The 12,604-nt window shown below is 44.1% G+C and overlaps 1 long non-coding RNA gene across 3 annotated transcripts in view; it reads left to right on the forward strand.

Moving 5' to 3' along the window:
- LOC137524441 (uncharacterized) overlaps positions 1–12,604 on the forward strand; it is a 35,760-nt gene that overhangs the window by 15,082 nt on the left and 8,074 nt on the right. The gene's annotated exons all lie outside the window — the stretch shown is intronic.

Here is a 12,604-nt window from a genome sequence, read left to right on the forward strand (position 1 = left end):
TGGACCATTCTCTTGACGTCACCATGTTTGTAAACACACCAGTAAATGTCTAAAAGGAGCTGAGTATCACAGTCATTATAAATCTGCCTAATTGGTGCTTATTATGCTTGATTGCTGCTCGTTACCATCCACAGGTGTTTTCAATACCTGATAGAAAACACTTGAATGAACCTCTGTTCTTAACCATTTCAGCCGCCCAGACGTGAAGCTCACGTCCGGGCGGCTGCTCTGCTGCGCTCCCCCGCTCCTGCGCGCTCCCGCGTGCCCCCGTGTCCCCACGGTGTCCCCCGGTAGCCCTGGGATCAGTGAAAGGGAAAATGGTTCCCAATCACCGATCCCTGTTCCCCGCAGAATAACCGAAGCGCTCACCAGTGAGGCTTCAGTTCTTCTGCCTGGAAGAATTTCCGCATCCCCCTTGTACTTCCGCTTAGCGAGAAGTACAAGGAGGGAAACCAAAAATGAAGGTGGCCATCTTGGGGCCAAATAGTAAAACTACATCTACACTTTTTTTTACATTACAATTTACTCATACAGCAACATTAAAAATTGACTGTTTATGTCTCACACCAAAATATTCCCCAAATAAAATTTTTAATGGAAAAAAAAAAATTAAAAAATAAAAAATACATAAATAGTTACCTAAGGGTCTGAACTTTTTAAATATGCATTTGAAGGGGGTATACTACAAACATTTTTTAAATTATAAGCTTGTAAATAGTGATGGGCGTAAAATGGAAACAATGCACCTTTATTTCCAAATAAAATATTGGCGCCATACATTGTGATAGGGACAAAATTTAAATGGTATAATAACCGAGACATACAGGCAAATAAAATACATAGGTTTTAATTATGGTAGCATGGATTAATTTAAAGCTATAATGGCCGAAAACTGAGAAATCATGCATTTTTTCAATTTTTTTCTTATTAATCCTGTAAAAATGCATTTACAGTAAAGTGGCTCTTAGCAAAATGAACCACCCACAGAAAGCCTAATTAGTAGCGGAAAAAACAAGATATAGATCAATAAATTGTGATAAGTAGTGATAAAGTTATTAGCGAATGAATGGGAGGTGAAAATTGCTCCGATGCATAAGGTGAAAAATCCCCGCGGGCTGAAATGTGTGATAAGTAGTGATAAAGTTATTAGCGAATTAATGGTAGGTGAAAATTGCTCCGATGCATAAGGTGAAAAATCCCCACGGGCTGAAATGGTTAAGAGTGGTAGTCTTTAAGAGGTTGAATAATTGTGTCAATGCAGAAATCTCACTAAAACATTTAATATTGTATTACAAAAACAATTGATGTCATTTTAGTTGCATTTGGTTCTTTAAAAAGTCCTTGTAAGATTTCATTCTGAACACAATTACAAATGTACACTAAATTCTTACCCTTTACAGCATTGGGGGTTGAATACTTTTGAACACAACTGTAGCTAACTCTGACCTAAAGGTAATTTTGTTCTAAAAAGACTTACTTAACCACTTCACCCCAAAGGGTTTTTTACCCTAACGGACAAGAGCGATTTTCACCTTTCAGTGCTCATCCCTTTTATTTGCCAATAGCTTAATCACTACTAATCACAATGAAATGATCTATATCTTGTTTTTTTTCACCACCAATTAGCTTTTTGGGGTTGATATTTGTTTTCAGTAATTAGTTTATTTTCTATGCATTTTAAAGGGAAAAAAATGAAAGAAAATACACTTTTTCTCCAATTTCATCCCCTATAGTTTTAATATAAACACTGCTACTGTGCATAAAACCCACACATTTTATCTGCCTATTTGTTCTGGTTATCACAAGATTTTAATTATGTCCCTAGTGTGACGAATCAACGTTTATTCATCCTAAAAAAGTAGTTAGAGCCTTATTAAATATTCCCTGTTGCCACTATTAAAAAGTGACAGATAGGGAAAGGCTTAATTTACAAAAAGATCAGGGAAGCCAGGGGTTAACAGTTCCTCTCCCTGGTCAAATGTAGCAAACCCTGTCTCTCTGGTAGCTTCTAATTACAAAACCTTGCACCTACATGGGACCGGGTGTTTCCTGGCCATATGTGATCCCCTAGAAAGTTTATGGCTCATCCATCAGATGAAGCCAGAGATGTGCTTGGCCTAAATTGTAAAAACCAAGCTTCTAGGAGAGTTCTGTCTGTATTTTTTGCCACCTCAGCCAGAACAGCCAAAAGGCATTGATTCAGAGTCCCTACATGAAAGGAACAGCCAGAGATCTAGCCACAGGAGGTCCTGCTAACCTCTTGCAGAAGCCACTTAGAGACAACAGCTGGCTTTCTCACTGACAGTTAGGAAAACCTTTCTGTGATCTCACAAATATGAAATCCCTCTTTTGTCATAAAGATGACTTTCCAAATAGGCAACAGCCTTTAGAACCCGCTTATTATGAAATTCGGAACAAACCACACAATTGGATTTTTCCGAATTAACGGTAAGCCCTGCCAAAGCAGAGATATACATTTTGGGGTTACCGTTCACTTTAAACCCCCCAAATTTGGTATTAGCAGATGCACACACTTGTGCTGATTATGAATATTTATTCGGGTTCTTGATATTACCCACGGGCATGCTGAGAGCAAAATATGAATTGGCCCAAACCTCTCCCTGCCTAAGGGGGCACTGCCTTATTCAAATTGCACAAGGCTGGACTTGTATGTGTCATAACTCCCCCCCACCTACACTGAGGAACAAAACTAAAATGACCCAAAAGTCCAGGTCCTTTACCTTTCATCTGATGCCTAGTAACATCCTGGCAGCCCGCAAGGACACGGGCCAAAACCTCCATCTTGGAACTATTTCTAACAAAGGCTTGTTGGCCGCATGGCAACCGCCATTTTGGTCTTTACGCCAAAGACTTGGAATTGCCGCATGGACTACCAATAACGGTATTTGAACTGTATATTCGGACATTCTGTTTCTTTTCTTCTCTTCTCTCAAATCAATCTGCTCTAAAATAAGCTGTGTGTATGTAGTTTAGAAATAAACTAACGATTTCTATTGTTCAGTCGTGTGCCTTTTCTGGTCATCTGATTGCTGCTATAACGAATCTGCCCTCTGAAGAGTCAGTCATACTACCGCATTGTTTTATGATTTGCTTATAAATTGTTGATTTGCTAGCTAGGTTGTAAATAACCGTTTCTTCCTTCTAGGATTAGCTAGTACCAGATTTCCTGTGCGAAATCGATAACTTTTGTTTCTCGATTGTAAATACAATTCGAGATTGCATCATATAGGGACCCAGTAACCTTTCTGTACCGTCACATTGCTCACAGTCTTTAAGCCGTCGGAAGTGACTATTCCCCGAACGGTGACGGGAGCATGTCGAACGTGATTGGGCTGGCTACCGTATTATGATAGCGTTGGGGTCTCTTTGCCCTTCCAAAATCAAAGAGTGGTGGCAGTGTATTTACCCGATTTCCAGCGCGAAATCGATATTTTTAGTTTACCGATTGTATATAGAATCTGAATTGTACATGTATGGGCACCTCCAACCAATCTTAACCGTTTACTACGCACACAGTGAATTTGCCTCCAGCAGTCTCTAGTGCATGAGACCTTCATGGCAACAGTGGCCTAGTAATACGAGATTGGTGAATGTTTGTCCCATTACATATTGTCGGCGGCTGCGCGACCAGTCTTTATTGTCAGTCTGTTCACCATACTTCCTGCGTATGCTAACGGGAGCAGATCGCGGGGCTGGATTGTCACATTGGTGGCAGCGGTGGGATAGCACACCCCAAAACCAGGCATAGCCAGCTTTTGGGAAATCAGAGCGCAAAGATCTGACAAACTCAGTCTTTGCAACCAGAATAATAAGACAGTGGTCACTAAGTATCCTGTCTTGCAGAACCGAAGTTCTGGGCACAAAACAGTACACATTGATAGCGAATAGATTGCTCTACATTTCCTAACTTTTTCTTTGCTATATCCTACTTTTTCTTGTACTCTTCTCTTCTGAATGTCTGATTCAGTTCAGGTTCACCAAAATTGGTTTGTTCCTGACTCGCAAGCCCTTTGCGAATCGCACGGCATTGCTGCTTGCAGCACAAACAAGGCTGAGCTGGTGGCATTACCCCAGAGATGGAATCCTTGTCGCCACCTTGCTTATTGCCTATATTCCCTGCAATCCTGATACCCCCGGAGTGGTTGGCAAACCTGACTGGCGAGGATCTGCGCATATACCAGGAGTTCCGAGAATGTCAGCGCCAGCATGAAGCAAGGATGCTCCAGCGTGAAGCAGAGCGCCAAGAGCGACGGCGCCAGTGGGATCTCCAGGACAAAGAGCTACAGCTCCAGCGTGAATTGGAGTTGGCCCAGCTAACCCAATCGAATCAGCACTCCTCACTATGTGTTTCGGTGGAGAGATGCGAACCTCTACCCGTGACCCCCACAGCAAAACTTCCTGCCATGGAAGAGGGCACGGAACGAGACTTTCCTGTGCGCACCTCTGAGAGGGCGTACCATCAGGTTCCTGTACCTGACAGCCAGAGAACTCTGGTGCTGGACAGTCACAGAACACTGTCCCAAGACTTGGAAGGAGGCAAGCCTACTGCATTCGCTCCTCCTGGTCCAGTGAGCCTTATGCCACCGGAACCTGCAGCTGCTGCTATTGCTGCATCCCAGTCTGACACACCTGCCATTCGCACGTGTAATCTTTGTGGCGCGACTGGCCACATACAGTTCTTCTGTCCCAAGAGGAAAAGAACGACCGTCCCTGGCCCGAAGATGGCTAGCAACCCTGATCCGTCACCTGCATCACCCTCTGCACTGCCTGTCAGCGTGTCAGAGATGCTCTACGGTTCCGGAAATCGTCACAGTGCTCCAGTGGACGACCAGATCATCTTTTGCTCCAGTGCTCCAGAAGCAGATGTTTCCTTGGTCTGTTCCGACCTTGCCACAGAGGAAGATATTCTCCCACAAAAGCTCCTCACCCTGACTGAAGTCAGGCCCAACCACCACAACCCTGTTATCCCAGGCCCCGAGAAGGCCGGATGGGGGGTGGGTTTTCCCGAGCGGGCTGTTACTAAGTTTCACTCTCCTCCTGTGCTTGGCACTGATCTAGGCACGCTTGTGTGCCCTTCAGAATTTTCTGCTGATATGCAGGAGTTCCCAGCAGGACTCCCTGACCAACAGGTACTGTACAAGCCTTTGGGAAAACAGGGAGATGTCAACCCCCTACCTGCTATTTTTACTGTACCTAACGCCACTGGGCGGGAGGTACCCTCAGATTTATATGTACCAGCAACTGACTGTCTTTTATCTCTTTCTGCACCTGTTATTACTAATGAAATTGCAGGTGTCAGTGATAATTGTGATAGAAACGCTGTACATTCTTTGGCCATTACATGCTCTATGGCCAGCCGTATGAACTCAGAGATGACAGCAGGGATTCCCTCTGACAATTCTGACTTTCAGATGGGTGACACTCATGCTAAAAATGACATGTCATGTTATGCAAATGCTTTTGATAATGTTGTGCATGTTTGTGAGAGTACGCTGGATGACGCTTTCAGTGTCACCGGTAGTCTGGACTCAGGACTATCTGAAAAAGTCTCGACTTCCCCTGATATCTCTGACCCCCAGACCAATGTCAATATTGACGTGATTTTAATTTACCCAAAATGTGATGTTTATTGTGGTGTACCTGTGCAGACAGACACACACAGGGCTCTATTCATAAAAAAGTTGTTGCGAGAAAACTCCTGGAGGGAAAATACCGCAGCGGTATTTCACACTTTTGGGTGGTCATTCAAAGAAATCTTGAAAGCTGCGATGCAAGTGCGGAGATCTCCCGCTGAAGGCTGGCGGTAAGCTGTCGGAAGGCATGCGGAAACACTTCAGCCGGCAGAGTCCCTCCGTGCACTGCTCTCTCTGGGAGGTCTGTCCCATTCACTTGTATGTAATCCGCAAAATCAGAGGAAGCGGTATTTCCCGTCCACATACCGCTTCCTCTAATCTTTATGAATGGCCATTTTGTTACTTTTTTCTAGATAAATCTAGAAAAACACTGGAGAAGGCGGAAATTTCTCGCTCTGCTGGGGGATTGTAGATTTTCATGCGGGAACAGCTTTTATGAATGCCGACTTTGCTAAATGGACGGGAAAATCCACTGTTTTGAGCGGAAAACTTGCGGTAAGGTTTTATGAATAGAGCCCACAGTACTGTTGTTAACCTGAGCTCAGAGCCTCCAGGCATTCCTGTTAGCTCTGACCCCAGAGAGTTTGATTTTCAGCAGCTGACCTCAGATCGCACTAGGCAGCTGGCTGAGATTTGTAGTCCCACATCCGTGAGGATACTACAGAGCGACTCCAACCTGCGTGCGCTTAGTGGCCAGACCGCTAAGCCGCCAGCAGTGGAAGCTCCACTACAGGTGTACAGGGAGAATGGTAACTACTCCAGTGAACCCATTCCCCATGTAACTGACACCCCAGGTGAAAGCACGGTCCATGTGGATCTGTTAGAAGTCCAGTCAGACAGAACGCAGTTAGTTCTGGGAAAGTACGGCCAATTAGAACAGGAAGACACAGGTCCCCTGTCAGGCTTGATAGCTCCCACATGAGAATTGGCGGATGATGTAAAAGTCACCCCCCACCTCTCGTACTCCCAGAAGGCCTCGCTGAAGCGCACTGCGCCCCCACAGCGAAATCTTCGCAGCACCCCTGGGCAGGATACAGCAGTTCACAGAAGGGACCCGGGAACTCCCAAGCCCTTATGGCAGATCCTCTACAGCGCCTTCCGGAGGTGCAAGCAAAAGTAAAGATGAAGTAAAGATGAAGTATGAGGAGATGTTACAGATGGCTGTCTTCCGCAAATCCTCTAGCTCACAGACCACCAGGTTCTGTGAGGCCTATAGGATGCCGGACGACATCCCAGTAACTGTTGCGTATCCCATGACTCCCCTCGGTGATCTGTTGGATTGGCTGGCATCCGCCAACTACCTAACGATCATAGATCGGCGCTACGGATACTGGCAGATTCCAACCGTGCCTGAGGCACGCCTGGAATCCACATTCACCCTGCCCTTGGACTTAAACGCCTCAATGCGGATGTCTTTTGGTAGGAGGAATGCCCCAGCCACCTTCCAACAGGCCTGGAACGACCTGTTGAAGGGCAAACACGGTTGTACAGTCACGTACCCGGATGAAATCCCTGTGTTCTGCCCGACATGGGAGCAACACTGCGATCACTCGTCCCTGGTACTAGGACAGCTGTCAGCTGACAATCTGACCATTGAACCAGACGCAGATCAGATTGTCATGACAGAGGTACAGGACGTTTGCTAAGCCCTGTAGCCTCCTGACTAACCCACTGACCGATGCAATGGGTAAAAGGCAACCCCCCAAGGTCAGGCGCAACCCAGCCTTACCGGATGTGGTGTACCAGACCCATCAGACAGTGGATTGCTTTACTCAGAGTCTTGTTGACTCCTGCCCAGCGAATCTCTTAAAAGGGGGAGGTGTGACGAATCAACGTTTATTCGTCCTAAAAAAGTAGTTAGAGCCTTATAAAATATTCCCTGTCGCCACTATTAAAAAATGACAGATAGGGAAAGGCTTAATTTACAAAAAAGATCAGGGAAGCCAGGGGTTAAAAGTTCCTCTCCCTGGTCAAATGTAGCACACCCTGGCTCTCTGGTAGCTTCTAATTACAAAACCTTGCACCTACATGGGACCGGGTGTTTCCTGGCCTTATGTGACCCCCTAGAAAGTTTATGGCTCATCCATCAAATGGAGCCAGAGATGTGCTTGGCCTAAATTGTAAAAACCAAGCTTCTAGGAGAAATCTGTCTGTATTTTTGCCACCTTGGCCAGAATAGCCAAAAGGCATTGATTCAGAGTCCCTACATGAAAGGAACAGCCAGAGATCTAGCCACAGGAGGTCCTGCTAACCTCTTGCAGAAGCCACTTAGAGACAATAGCTGGCTTTCTCACTGACAGTTAGGAAAACCTTTCTGTGATCTCACAAATATGAAATCCCTCTTTTGTCATAAAGATGACTTTCCAAATAGGCAACAGCCTTTAGAACCCGCTTATTATGAAATTCGGAACAAACCACACATTGGATTTTTCTGAATTAACGGTAAGCCCTGCCAAAGCAGAGATATGCATTTTGGGGTCACCGTTCACTCTAAACCCCCGAAGTTTGGTATTAGCAGATGCACACACTTGTGCTGATTATGAATATTTATTCGGGTTCTTGATATTACCCACGGGCATGCTGAGAGCGGGCAAAATATGAATTGGCCCAAACCTCTCCCTTCCTACGGGGCACTGCCTTATTCAAATTGCACAAGGCTGGACTTGTATGTGTCATAACTCCCCCCCCCCACCTACACTGAGGAACAAAACTAACATGACCCAAAAGTCCAGGTCCTTTACCTTTCATCTGATGCCTGGTAACATCCTGGCAGCCCGCAAGGACACGGGCCAAAACCTCCATCTTGGAACTATTTCTAACAAAGGCTTGTTGGCTGCATGGCAACCGCCATTTTGGACTTTACGCCAAAGACTTGGAATTCACGCATGGACTACCAATAACGGTATTTGAACTGTATATTCAGGCATTCTGTTTCTTTTCTTCTCTTCTCTCTGTCAAATCACTCTGTTCTAAAATAAGCTGTGTGTATGTAGTTTAGAAATAAACTAACGATTTTTATTGTTCAGTCGTGTGCCTTTTCTGGTCATGATTGCTGCTATAACGAATCTCCCCTTCTGAAGAGTCAGTCATACTACCGCATTGTTTTATGATTTGCTTATAAATTGTTGATTTGCTAGTTAGGTTGTAAATAACCGTTTCTTCCTTCTAGGAATAGCTAGTACCAGATTTCCTGTGCGAAATCGATAACTTTTGTTTCTCGATTGTAAATACAATTCGAGATTGCATCATATAGGGACCCAGTAACCTTTCTTCAACGTCACATTGCTCACAGTCTTTAAGCCGTTGGAAGTGACTATTCCCCAAACGGTGACGGGAGCATGTCGAACGTGATTGGGCTGGCTACCGTATTATGATAGCGTTGGGGTCTCTTTGCCCTTCCAAAATCAAAGAGTGGTGGCAGTGTATTTACCCGATTTCCAGCGCGAAATCGATATTTTTAGTTTACCGATTGTATATACAATCAGAATTGTACATGTATGGGCACCTCCAACCAATCTTAACCGTTTACTACGCACACAGTGAATTTGCCTCCAGCAGTCTCTAGTGCATGAGACCTGCATGGCAACAGTGGCCTAGTAATACGGGATTGGTGAATGTTTGTCCCATTACATATTGTCGGCGGCTGCGCGACCAATCTTTATTATCAGTCTGTTCACTGTACTTCCTGCGTATGCTAACAGGAGCAGATTAGACGGGATTGGCACGCTCTGTCGCTTTTTCTTTCTTCCCTCTGACGATCCAGCAACCGGTCTTCGTTGTCCGTCTAAGCCTGTACTTCCTGCGTACGCTAACAGGAGCAGATCTCGACGGGATCGCGGGGCTGGATTGTCACACCTAGTACAAAGTATGGTGACAATATACAGGATCTTCTCAAAAAATTAGCACATTGTGATAAAGTTCATTATTTTCTGTAATGTACTGATAAACATTAGACTTTCATATATTTTAGATTCATTACACACAACTGAAGTAGTTCAAGCCTTTTATTGTTTTTCTTATTGCTGATTTTGGCATACAGTTCATAAAAACCCAAATTTCCTATCTCAAAAAATTAGCATATTTCATCCGACCAATAAAAGAAAAGTGTTTTTAAAACAAAAAAAGTCAACCTTCAAATAATTATATTTAGTTATGCACTCAACACTTGGTCGGGAATCCTTTTGCAGAAATGACATGCGGCGTGGCATGGAGGCAATCAGCCTGTGGCACTGCTCAGGTGTTATGGAGGCCCAGGATGCTTCGATAGCGGCCTTAAGCTAATCCAGAGTGTTGGGTCTTGCGTCTCTCAACTTTCTCTTTACAATATCCCACAGATTCTCTATGGGGTTCAGGTCAGGAGAGTTGGCAGGCCAATTGAGCACAGTAATACCATGGTCAGTAAACCATTTACCAGTGGTTTTGGCACTGTGAGCAGGTGCCAGGTCGTGCTGAAAAATGAAATCTTCATCTCCATAAAGCTTTTCAGCAGATGGAAGCATGAAGTGCTCCAAAATCTCCTGATAGCTAGCTGCATTGACCCTGCCCTTGATAAAACACAGTGGACCAACACCAGCAGCTGACATGGCACCCCAGACCATCACTGACTGTGGGTACTTGACACTGGACTTCAGGCATTTTGGCATTTCCCTCTCCCCAGTCTTCCTCCAGACTCTGGCACCTTGATTTCCGAATGACAAGTTGCTTTCATCCGAAAAAAGTACTTTGGACCACTGAGCAACAGTCCAGTGCTGCTTCTCTGTAGCCCAGGTCAGGCGCTTCTGCCGCTGTTTCTGGTTCAAAAGTGGGTTCATGCTTCCATCTGCGGAAAAGCTTTATGGAGATTAAGATTTCATTTTTCAGCACAACCTGGCACCTGCTCACAGTGCCAAAACCACTGGTAAATGGTTTACTGACCATGGTATTACTGTGCTCAATTGGCCTGCCAACTCTCCTGACCTGAACCCCATAGAGAATCTGTGGGATATTGTGAAGAGAAAGTTGAGAGACGCAAGACCCAACACTCTGGGTGAGCTTAAGGCTGCTATCGAAGCATCCTGGGCCTCCATAACACCTGATCAGTGCCACAGGCTGATTGCCTCCATTCCACGCCGCATTGAAGCAGTCATTTCTGTAAAAGGATTCCCGACCAAGTATTGAGTGCATAACTGAACATAATTATTTGAAGGTTGACTTTTTTTGTTTTAAAAACACTTTTCTTTTATTGGTCGGATGAAATATGCTTATTTTTTGAGATAGGAAATTTGGGTTTTCATGAGCTGTATGCCAAAATCATCAATAAGAAAAACAATAAAAGGCTTGAACTACTTCAGTTGTGTGTAATGAATCTAAAATATATGAAAGTCTAATGTTTATCAGTACATTACAGAAAATAATGAACTTTATTACAATATGCAAATTTTTTGAGAAGATCCTGTAGCATTTGGAAATAAAGGTGTATTTTTCCTTAGGTGTTTTTTTTTCACTATTTTCACGTGCACGAGGATGCACGCGCGGGAGCGTGCATGTGCGGACGTGCACGCGCACCACGGCAGCAGCACTGTCTGACTTATAAAAACGTCCTGGAGCCATGAAGAGGCTCTAGCAGGACGTTTTTATAAGTCAGCATGTCAAAGTGGTTAAAATGATTTACGCATTCTTCTGCAGTCTTGTAATTTGGTTGCAAACCTAAAATACGAGAGACACTGTGTCTTTTTGGATATTAAATCTCTGGCATACGTCTGAGGCTGAGCTAGACGGATATATTGCTTTTAATCTAGAGGAAGTAGAGCACCATCTTATATCTTGTATTTATTTTCTGAATCATCTCCCAATGGTTATTACAATGTGAAGCTTCTAATACCCAAGATGAATCTTACTGTTGCGGATCATTCTTAAAGTGGACCTGAACTCTTGCACAGGACAGAAGGAAAACATAAAGGAATGCACCCTATATGTGTTTAGAGAGCTTAACCTCTCTAATTCCCTCTTATCTGTGACTAATCACAAGTTGTAATTTGATCTCTCAGCTGTGTTAGCTGGCTGCAGCTAATTGGTAAAAACTGGTTGTTAACCCTATGGGGTTGCTTCACTATAACAAATAGTGTGCCTTATCAGCGTTAACGTGCCTTATTAGAGTAGCATAGTGAGCGCTACAGACTTATGCAAGCTAATTGGCAATGACGAGAGCTCCACTCGTCCTGCCCTTAGTCCCTGTGGGTCCAATCACTTTAAAGGACATTATCCCCGCACTTGGCCCAATAGGCTGCCTGTCAAGTTTCCTGTCAAGTTACAGGCAGCCTATTGGACCAATCAAAGTGCAGGGATAATGTCCTTTAAAGTGATTGGACCGCAGGGGCTCAGGGCAGGACGAGTGGAGCTTTTGTCATTTTTTGTAGCATAATTTTGTAGCGCTCGCTATGCTACTCTGATAAGGCACGTTAACTCTGATAAGACATGTTAACTCTGATAAGGCACGTTAACTCCGATAAGGCACGCTATTTGTTATAGTGAATCAACCCCTATGTCTGTTTCCATGGAAGCAGAAAGTAAACACACTGCTAGAGTTACAACATTTCATACATAATAAAGTTGTCTTCATGTGCCAAATGTACTGCACTGTTTTTGTTATTACTGTAAACATCTTTGTTGTTAAATGTTACAGTATTGTATAAACTGTAAAAGGTTAAAACAAATTAAAACCAAGCTGAAAACAACCAAAAAACCCCAATGTTTATACTATATGTCCAAATCCAGAGTTGTCTAAGGCTCCTTACATACTTGCACGCTGCATGACTCCGCGGTACGTTTCCCTGACGTACAGACCATGGAAGACTATGAAGACTTGCACAGTTCATGTGATGCAACGCTGTGTGCTGGACGTATCCAAACCCCTGAATTCATACTGAAGACGCTCACGTATTTCTCACTATCTTATTATTTTCTACCTTTTT

Source organism: Hyperolius riggenbachi, chromosome 7 (genome assembly GCF_040937935.1).
Source record: "Hyperolius riggenbachi isolate aHypRig1 chromosome 7, aHypRig1.pri, whole genome shotgun sequence".
In the NCBI taxonomy this organism is placed as follows: Eukaryota; Metazoa; Chordata; class Amphibia; order Anura; family Hyperoliidae; genus Hyperolius; species Hyperolius riggenbachi.